Source organism: Falco biarmicus, chromosome 5 (genome assembly GCF_023638135.1).
Source record: "Falco biarmicus isolate bFalBia1 chromosome 5, bFalBia1.pri, whole genome shotgun sequence".
Taxonomy (NCBI): domain Eukaryota; kingdom Metazoa; phylum Chordata; class Aves; order Falconiformes; family Falconidae; genus Falco; species Falco biarmicus.
The window spans coordinates 398,833-414,789 of record NC_079292.1 but is presented as its reverse complement, the minus strand read 5'-3'; positions in this window follow the sequence as shown (position 1 = coordinate 414,789).

Below are 15,957 nucleotides of genomic sequence, written 5' to 3'. Positions count from 1 at the left end.
GTCTCAAGGTTAAGTCTTAGGGATAAGTCTTAAGCTTGATTCTTAGGGTTAAGCCTTTAGGTGAAGTTCTAAGGTTAAGTCTTAAGGTTCAGACTTAGAGTTAAGTCTTATGGTTAAGTCTTAAGATTAAGTCTTAGGGTTAAGTCTAAAGGTAGAGTCTTAGGGTTAAGTCTTAGGGATAAGTCTTTGGATTAAGTCTTAGAGTTAAGTCTTAAGGTTAAATTTTAAGGTTGAGTCTTAGAGTTAAGTCTGAGGGTTAAGTCTTAGAATTCAGTTTTAAGATGAAGGCTTAAGGTTGTGTCTTAGGGTTAATTCTTAGGGATAAGTCTTAGTGTTAAGTCTTTAGGTTAAGTCTTAAGGTTGATTCTTAGTGTTAAGGTTAAGTCTTAGGGTTAGGTCTTTAGGTTAAGTCTTAAGGTTGAGTCTTAGGGTTAAGTCTTATGGTTAAGTCTTAAGGTTAAGACTTAGGGTTAAGTCTTGAGTTAGGTCTTAGGGTTACGTCTTAGGGTTAAGTCTTAAGGTTAAGTCTTATGGCTAAGTCTTAGGGTAAAGACTTATGGTTAAGTCTTAGTTTTAAGTCGTATGGTTAAGACTTAGGGATACGTCTTAGGGTTAATTCTTGGGGTTAAGTCATATGGTAACGTCTTAATGTTAAGTCTCAAAGTTAAGTCTTAGGGTTAAGCCTTAAGGCTGAGTCTTAGGGTTCAGTCTTAGGGTTAAGTCTTAAGGTTAAGTATTAAGGTTATGTCTTTGGATTAAGTCTTAGAGTTAAGTATTAAGGTTAATTATTAAGGTTAGGTCTTATGATTAAGTCTTAAGGTTAAGTGTTAGGGTTAAGTCCTAGGGTTATGTCTTAAGGTTAAGTCTTAAGGTTACGTCTTAGAGTTAAGTCTTAGGCTTAAGTCTTATGAGTAAGTCTTAGGGTTAAGTCGTAGGGTTAAGACTTAGGGCTAAGCCTTACGGTCAGGTCTTAGGGTTTAGACCTAGTGTTAAGTCTTAGGGATAGGTCTAATGGTTAAGTCTTAGCGTTAATTCTTAGGATTAAGTCTTAGTGTTAAGTGTTAGGGTTCAGTCTTCTGGTTAGGTCATTAGCTTAGGTCTTAGGGTTAGGTCTTATGGTTAAGTCTTAAGGTTGAGTCTTAATATTGAGTCTTAAGGTTGAGTGTTAGGGTTAAGCCCTAAAGTTAAGTCTTAGGGTTATTTCTTAGGGTTAAGTCTTAGGGTTAAGTCATTATGTTATGTCTTAGGGTGATGTCTTAGAGTTAAGTCTTATGTTCAGTTCTTAGGGTTAAGTCTTAAGGTTAAGTATTATTACCAGGAACCGAGGTATAGTTCTCAAGATCTTGCAACTTAGTCTTCTGCAAGATTGATCGATAGATAGATAGTCAGACAGACAGAAAAACTATGCAATAGCTGCCGTAAATGGTTCAGAGATTTGTTTACATCAGGGTAGGTTGCAGAACTTCCTACAGTGGTTATCTACTTCCTCACGCTGCCAAAAACTCCATCGTGTTTGCCATCACTGCTACCAGTTGCTCTTTTCCTTCTTCTTTGGGTAACTTTGGAGCCTTTGCTGTGGAAACAGGCTGGTGTGATGAAATTTAGCACATAGGAATACTTCATGGTTTGCTGGCTCTTCAGCAGGGGTTTCCTTCCTCCACTCCCTGCCCAGCTCCACCCCTGTTCTCTTCATTCCTCTGTCCCTCTCCTGTCCCTCTCCTGCCACCACACCGCCCCATCTCACCCCCCTCTGCTGCTCGAAATATTAAGGGAACTAGACCTGTATTGAAAAAAGTGGGGTTTCTCTTTCCTCTCCTGAGGATTTACCACCCAGAGCAGGCTCAGGTTCTGATCCTGCCAACTGCTCCCCAGCGCCTGGATGCTTGCTCTGGGAAACAAGGACAGCTGCTCAAATTCTTTTGCAGGCACAATCTTTGTTTAAATTCTGGTTGAAATGAAATAAAGAGCTGTCATCAGTCCCACCTGTGGCACAGAGAGACACCTGTGTTTCATGCACATGTCTGCACAGAAACACACGCAGAGGGAAAAAAGCCCAAACCGCTTTGTGCAATGAAGTACGTAAACTCTCCCTATCAGCATTGCTGCTTTGAGCAATTGAATTGTTCTACAGTTATCCGACAAGCCGACACGCTGCCCATCAAATGAGAACCAGAATGTATGCCATTTGCAAGATGGGGCAGCAATAAGCTTTTGACCACTTTCCTGCAAGACCAATTCAAGCAAGGTGGTGTATTCATGGATTTTCTCCTCTGCAAAGCCATGAAGAAAACATGAACCGCACTCCCCAAAGGCAAAGGAGCAAACTGAGGGAGAGCAGCTCATCGGCGCCTTTCAGAGCTTCAGCAGTCTGGGGAAATGGGAAAAAACCCCATACAAAGAGAAACAGCAGCCAAGAAGCACTTTTATAAAATGCATATTGGGGCCTGTTCCAGACCTCAGAATGACTTTCAATATTGCTTTGCATGACTATTAGACCAAGGCCTAAAGTGGAGTGATACCTTCTGCTTGCCGGGGCATGAGAAGATCACTCAAATGAGCGACACAGTAACAAGTAAACACCAAAGGCAACAGCGGAGCTTACCATTTCCCTCCACTGGCGACCAGCTGTGCAGTAAACCAGCTTAACCAGCCTCCCTAAGGATGGCTCTAAAGTTGCTGAAAAGGAAAAAAAGAAGGTAAGTTCTTAGACTGGAATGTAAAGGCACCACCTTGGCTCCCAGGCAGGTGGCACTGATGGCCCAGCAGGGTCATGTCCCCACGTTCCAGGAAAGATAAAAAAAGCGCAGGACGTCTTTGCGGGGTGGGCTTGATGCATCCTTTCCGTTTGGTGAAAGCCTGAGGAAGGATGTACCCCACGGTGGGACCGGTGGCACTTTAGACCTGAGGTTAAAAAAGTGCTGCACATCAGTGACACTGCCCAAGCTGCTTTCACCACCAAACAATAAAAGATTTGCTTTCTCCAGTATGGTGGGAATGATGCCATAAAGTCGGTCATGGAGAGAAACCCTCTAAGCCTTGCTTGCAAGTTTCAGAAGGCAGGCATTCTTTATGGCAGTGCTGGGAGCACGGGGGAATGTTTCCTCTGAGCGTGCTCACCCAGTTACTCGAGGGCACGCACTATGGACAGCAGAGCACTTGCACACTCATAGCGCATTACACATGCATTTTCAGTCAGGCACAGGATGGGTTACAAGTTTCTTGCTTTAATACAAATGAGCACACACCCTCAGACAGCACTGCTGAGGTTTTTTACTAGCTCCCCGTGCTCCCCAAGGGGGCCTTGCCCTCTCTCGGGGGGCTATCTGAGTCAGAGGTCGCGATCTCCCCCCACAACAATTACCTCTGCCCGACTTCCAACCAACATTCTGCGGATCGCAGCACTCTATCGGCTTGTCTCCTCCTGTGGCCACAACGTCCTCACCCGGAGGCTCTTTCTGCATCACTGAAGAGAACGGAGATCTTTTCCCCATCCATTCTTTGTTCCCCATCCTTCCCAAGGCTGACTCCCTGGATGAGAGGTCCCTTAATTTGTCACTTCTAACAGCTTTAGAGAGTCAGCTTGGCCTAACCTTTGTGCGCAGGTGTGTTTAACGTAGAGCTAAACACCAAATCAGTGTGGTAACTGGGGAGCTCAGACATCTTGTCCCTTTGCCGAGCCAGCAGCCTTCCCTTAACAGAACCCCTGGACATAAACGTATATACAGTGGAATCTATACGGTGGCATCAAACGTCCGCCCAGACACCACATCCGTCCCTAAAATCCTTCCCCCCAAACAACCCTGAAAGACTTCCCTTGACCCCCTCCTCCACCCTGGCTCTTCCTGAAATCATCCCCCACCTCCACCTCCCCGCCCTGTCCCTAAAACGTTTCCCCCAGACCCTGGTCCAGCCCTCAAGTCCCTCCCCCACCCTTGGTCCATCCCTAAAGGCCTTCCCCCAACCCCCCGGTCCTTCCCTAAAGGCCTCCATTAACCCCCCGTCCGTCCCTAAAACCCTTCCCCCAGGCCCCCCAATCTGTTCTCTAAATAACACACACCCTCAACCCCCCCCACGCCCCCGTTTTATCAATACACACACCCCCACCTCCCCCCACCCCCCACACCCACTCCCACAAACACACATCCTTGCCCCACCCCCACACACCCCGCTCCATCCCTAAACACCTTCATCCATTCCCACCCGTCCGTCCCTAAACCCCTTCCCCCCGCCCCCTCCCCTGCCCCCGTCCCTCTGTCCCTGGCACGGCCCAACTGCCCAGCACCACCAGACCACTCTGGCCCAAACACCGTAAGGCAATGGTTCCCACCTGCCAATAGCAAGTCGAGGAACATTTTTTCTTCTTAAATAGAGAGAGTTTTACTTCATACGATGCTGACTACGCCAAATTATGTTTTGCTGACTGACTGGATACACAGCAAAGCTGAACTCCAGATCAAATGTAATCAAATCTATCAAATCTATCAAATAATGGAATATATCAAATGCAGTTTCTTACATTTCAATAAAAGAAAATAGCATGCAATATGATAAAAGGAACCAGTAGCAGTTACTGTGAGCGATATGATAAAAGAGCAATAGGGGTGAAGCATCCAATTGTTTTTGCAAAGTGTTAACGTGACTAAGGAAAGGAGACATCACCAATTCCCACCCCAACAACACCCAGGCCCACCCTTCGGCTGGGAGCCCCCTTGCAGCCGGTGCCAGGAGTCTCTCCGGAACTGGGAAATTCCCCTGGAGAAGGTACCAGGAAGGAATTCTCTTGCTGCTTCCCACCGTGCATGGTAGCCATGTGAGGCACAGCGCAAGAGTTCTGCTCCCTGTTTCTGTGGTGAGAAAATTGACACAGCACTTTTGAACTCATACAGTGACGTACGGAATTAGACTCTATAACTCGAAAGTTATAAAGTAGGTATGTTTATTGTGCGCAGATGCACAGGGGATCGCTCCTCCACAAGCGTGCATACCCGAAGTGACGAACCATCTCACATTTATACAATAAAACAAATGAATATTCAATTAATGCCTATACATATTCGTTACCTAAACCCCGCTTTGTATGTTAATTAGCTTATCAGTCCATTGCCTGGAATGTGGTGGTCTTGCAGGTCTGTAGGTGATTCATGTCCTTGTGACCATCCGATCTTCTCCAGCAAGGGGACTTAGCACTCCCTCCCTCTAGATAGCATTGGAATATCTCTCATCCTTTTCTCATTCTTTTTAAATAGCCCCTTTGTTAGAGGAGGAAGGGCAGGGTCTCCTCAAAACTGTAGTTGTCTCCTCAGAGCTGTGTGCCTATGTGACCAGACACCGCACCCATGACTAGTCACCATACCCACATTCCTTGAGCGGACATATACAATCACAATCGATGTCCATTGTCCCCATTTCACACTATTTCTCCATATCAATCCCCCCTTTTCTATCAAACTAAGTAAATTCTTTTACTTAAGCAGCCTTCCCGAATGATATAAAGCATCATACATAAGTGTTACCCTTTTAAGCATTCTCCAAACACACAAATATAACATAATGGTTAGTATTAAGGAAATTCCTAGACTGATCAATAAGATCACAATGGGGTGTACCAGAGTGTTAAGAATTCCTGTTGCAGAAGGTGACCAGCCAAAGAGAGTATCCCACCAATTATGGTTTCCATCCTGTTCTACCTTTTTTAAAACTTTCTTGATCCCCTCTACATCATGATGGATCATAAGAAGAGTTTCGTGTCCCTTTTCTTTGGTTTCTTCCAGTATACGTTGTAAATCTGCATGTTTTAATAGTTCTTTTATACTACTTATATTTAGTCCTATGGGGGTAGGAATTATCATCTGTGATAGGGTAAAGTTGGATTTTAAGAATTGATGAGACACTACTGGGGCTGAGTAACTAAAATTGCATCCTGTGATTCCCGTGAATTAAAGCACATGGTTGTATTTAGAAGGGTAAATTTCTTATCTACCTTTCTGACATTAATCAGGGTGTCTCCCGTAATCTTGGTGTTATCCTTTTCATTATATGTTTGACACCCTACTTTTATCCTATCTCCTAATTTTCCCCATAATTGGTCGACTTTGTGTACATCCTCCCGGTCCCATTGATTCCTTTGGTATACCTCATTTTCAGAAAAAAACACCACAGCTAGTTTTGTCTTTGAGTCCACCTTTCCCATTATTCCAGTGTGTTTTTTCTGGGCATGATTCCAAGGCCAGTTATCAAACTCTTGGTTGTAGGCAAGAGAGAGGGTACAAAAAACCACAAATGGTTTAAACCCACTATTGATCATTTTAAGAATCTAAACGTTCCTCATATATACATATAAAATCTGTTTTGATCAAAAATATCTTTGTTTGAGTTGGGGCTTACTGATAACAAGTTGGGCAAGACTGGCCACTGGCTCAGTCCCCGACTCTTGTTCTATATTGTTTGTTGTGGTGCCCTTCCCATATGGTGGATCCGCAACCGCTCAGGTTCACTTACTTGCCACCCACATTGTTCCCATTTGTCCGAGTAAATTTGAGTTTCAGTTCTTTTTTATCTGGGGTTACTTTCCACGAAGTTGCAGGGGCTTTCTTAATCCGGGTATGGTGAATCCAAGAATTCTGACCCTCAACCTTGATTGCAGTGTAGGTGGTGAGTAGGACTTGAAAAGGTCCGGTCCACTGTGGTTCCAGGGTTTTATCTGCAAAACACTTAACGTATACATAGTCCCCTGGTTGTATATCGTGAACAGGTCCATCCAGACCCCTACTGCGTGTTCCCATCACATGCTTCTCAATTCTTATTGTTTGTTTAGTGCCACCATATAGGAAGTCATTGTTTCTTCACCAGTCTGTGAAGACATCCCCTTTTGTACCCCATAGGGTTGTCCATATAAAATTTCAAATGGGCTAAGCCCCTCTTTTGCTCTTGGTCTAGTTCGAATTCATGTAAGAGCTAATGGCAAAGACTGGGGCCAAGTTAGATTTGTTTCTTGACCTAACTTGACAATCTGTTGTTTGATTAGATGATTCATCTTTTCCACCTGGCCACTCGATTGTGGTCGGTATGGGGTATGTAATTGCCAATCTATTCCTAGATGGTGGCTGATCTGTTGTACTATTCTGGACACAAAATGTGGTCCTCTATCCGAGGACATTACTGCTGGGACTCCAAACCTAGGTATTATCTCTTGGAGTAGTATTTTGGTCACTTCCCGGGCTTTAGCAGTTCTGCACGGGAAGGCTTCTGGCCAACCTGAAAAGGTATCCATTAGTACCAATATCGATACCCCCCTTTTCTAGGAAGTTCCGAGAAATCGATCTGCCAATGGTGCCCTAGAACATTCCCTCTACTAATGTTCCCTAGTTTTATTTTATTTGCTGTATTGGGATTATTGCGTAAACACATTTCACATTGCTGAGTCACCTGTTTTATTACAGTATACAAGTTTCGCCCTTTCAATTTTTGATTTAGACTTTTATATAAAGTATCAGCTCCCCAATGCGTCTTATTAATAATAGGGCTGTGGTCCATATTAAATTGGATGGTACCACTATACAACCATCCCTTAAATAAATCCACTTATTTATTTTTATTTTATCATTCATGTCCTGAATTACCTTTAAGTTTTCTTTAGAATAGTTTGGCTCCTGATCTGTACTTACAGTTTGGATTTTATCGTCTTGTATTAAGGATAATTCCTCCTTTCCTACCTCCTCTGTTACTTGTCTGGCCTCATGGTCAGCCAGGCGGTTTCCAATTTCCAAATCAGTGCCTCAATGGGCCATCTTATCTTCTTTCTTCCTGGATGACCCTCTTATAACAGAGGGGGCCATTCCTCACATCAAGGTCTGGCATGGCACATGTTCCCACCGCTCAACGCCTACTGGGTTGCAGCCAACAGCGGAGCTCAAGATTCTTCTTGGTGGCAAACACAGAGGCCAACCCAGTCTTGCCCTTGACTATGGTAGGAGGCACCCGACCAACCTTATTCCTTGTACTTCGTTGTCAATGCAGAGTTTCATTTGGCATCCCATAACAAGTCACTGTCATGGTAAAACACAGATTTACATTAGTAGAACTACTACAGAGTGTATTTTATTTCACTTTTTCTGCCAATATTCCCCACAGCCTTGCTGACCAAGGGATATTGTTTTTATCTGAACTGGGCAGGCCTCCCCCTTAACATTTTTACTGTAACAGGTAAAGCATTTTTCACCTTTCCTGGAATTTATTTTCAGATACACCTGGTTAAAAATTTCTCTTACTTCAGGGAGGTCCTCTTTTCCTCTTTTATGCTGAATTAAAGATAAGCTCAATATTTCAATTACTTGATCATATTTAACTTTTAATTTCATTTCCCCTTCTTTAAACGTCTAGATGTTCTAATAAATCTCATCCCAGCAAAGATTTTAGTGAATTTGGCATTCTTATTTGTTTTCTTAGTTTGTACTTTAAAGGTTTCAGGATGTTTTCCTCGTGGCCAGCAGCTCCCACAACTGTAACAAATTTATTTATTTATTTATTTTTTACTGAAGTTTAATAAATAAGTTGGTTTTGTATTCACTAAAATTCCACCTCATACCCATTGCCTGCCCTATAGGGGCCGTTACCGGTCCTGTTGTACTGCAAATGCTGCAGCAATCGGGGTGACATTGTCAGGTCCTTCTGCTCAATTGTCAGCAACAGCAACCCCCTCCTCCTCACCATCAGAAGGGTTCGGGGCAGGAGATGCTCTTCCTGCTCTGCAGGTTACACAGGCCTGCCTCTGCAACAGCACTTCTGTTTTAACTCTTTCTGACCCTGAATGCAAATCTGCTACTTGTTGCTTTAAGTCTGTTATTACATATCATGCCTTTGCAGGCAAACAGCAAACATCCTGCCATGCATCCCAGCATGATTCAGTCGCACCTTCGAGGGGGTACGGGGGTTTGTACAAACTCACCCCAATACTTCAACACTTTCACAAGGTCTTTGATTCTCCACCCACCCCCGTCTTCAGGTTTTACATACATTAGTACAAGTTTTTATCTTACAACGTGTTTCATTCTGGTTGCTCCACAGAAGGAACCGCAACCTGAGCTTTTTAACACAAAAATTTCAACAAGAACATCTTTCTAGTTTAGGTCTCAGGTTTTTTTCTATCCTTTTCGGGAGCCATAATCAAAGATCAGGTGATGTTAATCCCGCACTCTTTCTAGTGCTAGTACCATAGGATCCCGAGGGGGGTACTAATCCACAGTCCTTTTGCCACTCGGGTTTGTCCCGGAGGATGAAGAACATGTCTGCATATGATACTTTGTCCCATTTTCCCTCTCTTCTCAGAAACAACATTAATTGCAGGAGAGTGTTGTAATCTAACGTTCCTCCCTCCTGAGGCCATTTCGCATCACTCCCCAATTTATACAAAGGCCACCACTGATTACAATATTTAACCAATTTCCTTCTATTTTCGGTACCACCCTGTCCTACGATATCGCTCCAATGTTTTAATATACAACCCAAGGGCGATTTTTCACAGGGCTTACTCCTTCCATTTCCCATTTTGCAATTTTAATTACTTTGTTTTTCTCCGGCCGCCTTAGCCACCCAAGGTTGGAAATGTGGATAGAGCTTCTTACTCGTTTTGCACTCAAACACCTGTCTCAAGCACTCTTGCACTCACACTTAGTCAAAATAATTAAGCTATACACGGAAAATCAAAATGCGCATCTCAATCACACCATTCACACTCTCTGGGCAGCCCTCAGTCACACAAGCAGTATGTTATACGGTAGCGTGCACTTACGTACAACTTTTAGGAACACTAACAGTTCACAAAGTATGCATTTCAATGAACAATTGCCAAAAAACAAACAACAAATAAAACCCAATTTTTCCTGGTCTTAAGCAGAGATTAAAGTTTTCTGCTATTTGCCACGAATTACCAGAATATTAATATTTTTCAACATACATTTCATAACTCCGAGTTTTGAACATATAACAAGACAACACATAGAACAAACAAGACACAGAGCGCTATTTCAGTTGTTACATTCCAGGAATTCCCCAATTCTTAAGACAACCTAAAGGAAGTTTTTAGCTTCCTCTTTTTCCTACGCAAAAGTTTCCCTTTTACTTTTGCTGTGAGGTCCCTCTTGTTCCTGTGAGATTCCGCCTTATTCCGTCCCGCCCCCCGCTTTCCGTCACGAGGCCTCCGGGCTTTTAGGAATGGCAGTAACCTCGGGTTTGCTCGATCTGCCCTCAAGATTGCTAGCGGCCACCCCTTGGTCAGCAAACCCCCTCCCAAGGTACCTTTCCTCCTGGGGACTACGCTGCGTGCTGGACGTCTCCGTGTGTCTTACCAGCCGCCCCGTTACTAAACATACCATTTTATCCGTGGATCCAGGGGTTTCTCTTCTGCTCCCGGGTGAACAGCTGAGAAGAGGAGGCTCCTCCGAGGAAATCTCCCGGGGCGCGCCTAGGAGCGTCCGCTCCGCAGCTGGTCCCTCAGCCGAGCAGAAATCCTCCTGCCTGGCTCGCCAAACTGACGTGCGGAATTAGACTCTATAACTCGAAAGTTATAAAGTAGGTATGTTTATTGCGCGCAGATGCACGGGGGATCGCTCCTCCACAAGTGTGCATACCCGAAGTGAGGAACCATCTCACATTTATACAATAAAACAAATGAATATTCAATTAATGCCTATACATATTCGTTACCTAAACCCCGCTTCATATGTTAATTAGCTTATCAGTCCGTTGCCTGGAATGTGGTGGTCTTGCAGGTTTGTAGGTGATTCATGTTCTTGTGACTATCCGATCTTCTTCAGCAAGAAAAGGTGATTCATGTCCTTGTGACCATCCAATCTTCTCCAGCAAGGAGACTTAGCACTCCCTCCCTCTAGATAGCATTTGAATGTCTCTCATCTTTTTCTCATTCTCTTTTAAATAGCCCCTTTGTTAGAGAAAGAAGGGCAGGCGTCTCCCCAAAACTGTAGTTGTCTCCTCAGAGCTGTGTGCCTATGTGACCAGACACCGCACCCATGACTAGTCACCATACCCACATTCCTTGAGCGGACACATACAATCACAATCGATGTCCATTATCCCCATTTCACACTATTTCTCCATATCACCACCACCTGTAAAAGCGCTCACGGAAATGAGCAAACCCCACCCGCCAGAAAGAGGCAGGGCTTTCAAAGGAAAGGAGGGTATTCAATGGGAAGCTGCAGATTGCCCTGCCTGAAGAAGGCACCACTGGCAACCCCTCCTCTGTGAGAGCTGGGGAGATGCAGAGGGGGCAGGAAGGCAGGCGTCCGGGAGTAACTAGAAGCCCTGGTTTGCTATTGCTGCAGTATCCCTGGCTGGGGGGACAATAGAGCTCTCCATGAAATAACGATCAACCAAAAAATTTCAGAGGGAGCACAAGCTGCTGGGTATCAGCAAAGGGCTGTGCTCAGCTTTTCTGCAGCAGGTTGTCACAGGCAAGGTGAACACGAAGCACAGGGAGGATCTGCAGTTCTACCTGCCTTGCAGGGGCCTGGCCTGAGCTCCCCCTTTGCAAACCAAGTCACCCTCCCACCACACGGCACAATCTCTGCTTAATGTATGTCCCAGCAACTGGGGTACCCCATGCAGAGAAATCTGAGAGGTCCCCCTTGTTCACAGCTCTAGTCATCAGTGGTTCCAACAACTTCTGATGCTCAGGGTGTCACCTGCGCCAGTGGTCCTCCCTCCAGGCGCCCCTCCTCCTCTCCATTTGCCCTGGAGTAGACGAACTCAACATCACACCCATTCTGGGGAGATTTAAGCCCCAAAGAGCTCAGAACTGGCTGAAGCCAGCACAAAAGCCTATCTTCTCTCTCGAGAGTTGCAATGTCCTTACACCCTCCCTGTCCTTCCCGTCTAGATCAGAAACCAAACAGGGGAAGCGGTGCACGCAGATACACAGAGAATACTGAATGGGACACACTGGCTCCTCTTCTAACTCCTTTATTGTCTTGATATGGAGAAATAGTGTGAAATGGGGACAATGGACATCGATCGTGATTGTATATGTCTGCTCAAGGAATGTGGGTATGGTGACTGGTCATGGGTGTGGTGTATGGTCACATAGTCACACAGCTTTGAGGAGACACCTACCCTTCTTTCTCTAACAAAGGGGCTATTTATAAAAAGGAGAAAAGGATGAGAGACATTTCAATGTTATCTAGAGGAAGGGAGTGCTAAGTCTCCTTGCTGGAGAAGATCGGATGGTCACATGAACATGAATCACCTACAAACCTGCAAGACCACCACATTCTAGGCAATGGACTGATAAGCTAATTAACATACAAAGCGAGAGTAAGCGGGTTTAGGTAACGAATATGTATAGGCGTTAATTGATTATTCATTTCTTTTATTGTATAAATGTGAGATGGTTCTTCACTTCGGGTATGCACACTTGTGGAGGAGCGATCCCTGTGCATCTGCGCGCAATAAACATACCTACTTTATAACTTTCGAGTTATAGAGTCTAATTCCGCACGTCAAGGCGGCCGGAGAAAAACAAAGTAATTAAAATTGCGAAATAAGAAATGGAAGGAGTAAGCCCTGTGAAAAATCGCCCTTGGGTTGTATATTAAAACATTGGAGGGATATCGTAGGACAGGGTGGTACCGAAAATAGAATTAAATTGATTAAATATTGTAATCAGTGGTGGCCTTTGTATAAATTGGGGAGTGATGCGAAATGGCCTCAGGAGGGAGGAACGTTAGATTACAACACTCTCCTGCAATTAATGTTGTTTCTGAGAAGAGAGGGAAAATGGGACAAAGTATCATATGCAGACATGTTCTTCATCCTCCGGGACAAACCCGAGTGGCAAAAGGACTGTGGATTAGTACCCCCCTCGGGATCCTATGGTACTAGCACTAGAAAGAGTGCGGGATTAACATCACCTGATCTTTGATTATGGCTCCCGAAAAGGATAGAAAAAAACCTGAGACCTAAACTAGAAAGATGTTCTTGTTGAAATTTTTGTGTTAAAAAGCTCAGGTTGCGGTTCCTTCTGTGGAGCAACCAGAATGAAACACGTTGTAAGATAAAAACTTGTACTAATGTATGTAAAACCTGAAGACGGGGGTGGGTGGAGAATCAAAGACCTTGTGAAAGTGTTGAAGTATTGGGGTGAGTTTGTACAAACCCCCGTACCCCCTCGAAGGTGCGACTGAATCATGCTGGGATGCATGGCAGGATGTTTGCTGTTTGCCTGCAAAGGCATGATATGTAATAACAGACTTAAAGCAACAAGTAGCAGATTTGCATTCAGGGTCAGAAAGAGTTAAAACAGAAGTGCTGTTGCAGAGGCAGGCTTGTGTAACCTGCAGAGCAGGAAGAGCATCTCCTGCCCCGAATCCTTCTGATGGTGAGGAGGAGGGGGTTGCTGTTGCTGACAATTGAGCAGAAGGACCTGACAATGTCACCCCGATTGCTGCAGCATTTGCAGTACAACAGGACCGGTAACGGCCCCTTTAGGGCAGGCAGTGGGTCTGAGGAGAATAAAGGTGAGTCTTTGATGGGAAATTTAGATGTTTGAAAGTTGGTTATGGAAGATTTGTCAGGATGATCTAATAGGCCTAGGTAAAGGTTCGAGTTACTAGGTAAGTGTGATATAAAAAAGTTGATAGAAGGAACAGGGAACGTGTACAGAAGGTAAGAGAAGAAGAGCTGGGTCGTGCTGAACTGGTAGAGGAGATGAGGCAGAGACAGGAGGAATGTCAGGCTGAAGTGAAAAGTGAATCCCTCTCCTATGGGATCGGATCACTGTGCATATTGTAGGGAAAGTGGACACTGGAAGCGAGATTGCCCTAAGCTAAAGAACTATCAAGGGGTTCTGGTGAACTAGGGACTAAGAAAAATGAGGTGGAATTTTAGTGAATACAAAACCAACTTACTTGGTGTTAAACTACAGTGAACAGAATTTGTTACAGTTGTGGGAGCTGCTGGCCACCAGGAAAACATCCTGAAACCTTTAAAGTACAAACTAAGAAAACAAATAATGCCAAATTCACCAAAATCTTTGTTGGGATGAGATTTATTAGAACATCTAGACGTTTAAAGAAGGAGAAATGAAACTAAAAGTTATCAAGTAATTGAAATATTGAGCTTATTTTTAATTCAGCATCAAAGAGGAAAAGAGGACCTCCCTGAAGTAAGAGAAATTTTTAACCAGGTGTATCTGAAAATAAATTCCAGGAAAGGTGAAAAATGCTTTACCTGTTACAGTAAAAATGATAAGGGGGAGGCCTGCCCAGTTCAGATATAACAATATCCCTTGGTCAGCAAGGCTGTGGGGGATATTGGCAGAAAAAGTGAAATAAAATACACTCTGTAGTAGTTCTACTAATGTAAATCTGTGTGTTTTACCATGACAGTGACTTGTTATGGGATGCGCAGATGAAACTCTGCATTGACAACGAAGTACAAGGAATAAGGTTGGTCGGGTGCCTCCTACCATAGTCAAGGGCAAGACTGGGTTGGCCTCTGTGTTTGCCACCAAGAAGAATCTTGAGCTCCGCTGTTGGCTGCAACCCAGTAGGCGTTGAGCGGTGGGAACATGTGCCATGCCAGACCTTGATGTGAGGAATGGCCCCCTCTGTTATAAGAGGGTCATCCAGGAAGGAAGAAGATAAGATGGCCCATTGAGGCACTGATTTGGAAATTGGAAACCGCCTGGCTGACCATGAGGCCAGACAAGTAACAGAGGAGGTAGGAAAGGAGGAATTATCCTTAATACAAGACGATAAAATCCAAACTGTAAGTACAGATCAGGAGCCAAACTATTCTAAAGAAAACTTAAAGGTAATTCAGGACATGAATGATAAAATAAAAATAAATAAGTGGATTTATTTAAGGGATGGTTGTATAGTGGTACCATCCAATTTAATATGGACCACAGCCCTATTATTAATAAGACGCATTGGGGAGCTGATACTTTATATAAAAGTCTAAATCAAAAATTGAAAGGGCGAAACTTGTATACTGTAATAAAACAGGTGACTCAGCAATGTGAAATGTGTTTACGCAATAATCCCAATACAGCAAATAAAATAAAACTAGGGAACATTAGTAGAGGGAATTATCCAGGGCAACAGTGGCAAGCTGATTTTACGAATTCCCAAGAAAAGGGGGGTACCAATATTTATTAGTTATGTCTGATATGTTTTCAGGCTGGCCAAAAACCTTTCCTTGTCGAACAAAAGAAGCAAGAGAGGTAACGAAGGGATTGTTAAATGAAATTATCCCCCGCTTTGGTGTTCCAGCAATAATCTCTTCCAATAGAGACTCACACTTTTGTGCCAAAATAGTACAACAAGTGAGTACAGTATTGTGAATAGATTGGCAATTACATACTCCTTATTACTTTAATGTTCTGTTTGGTGCTGTCGAAGAATGATCAGAGAGCATAATGATAGTTTTTAGAACAGGGGGGATTGAATAATGAGCTACGAAAAATGAGTGATGAATGGTATACTACTTTTTTAGAAAATGATTTGCTTATATATATAATTATACAAAGTTGTGCATGGGGTGTGCCTTGGAACAGTTTGTCTCCAGCCAAGTCCAAAATTCAGCAGTTCCCATTCTCAACGCAGAAATCAGGTAGAACAACATTTGTGGTGTCTTTCAGCTGGCTACCGAGGCAGTGTGAGAAATACCAGCAGAACTCCTGTCTGGCACCTTCCCCAGTGGAGTTGTGCATTGGGTGTGTTTGGAACATTTTGTCTGTAGCCAAGTCCAAAAGTCAGCGGTTCCCCATCTCAGCCCAGAAAGCAGGTAGCCCAACTTTTGTGGTGTCTTTCAGCTGGCTGTTGGGGCAGTGTAAGAACTACCAACAGAACTCCTTTCTGGCACCTTCCCCGGTGGAGTTGTGCATAGGGTGTGTTTGGAACATTTTGTCTCCAGCCGAGTCCAAAAGTCAGCGGTTCCCCA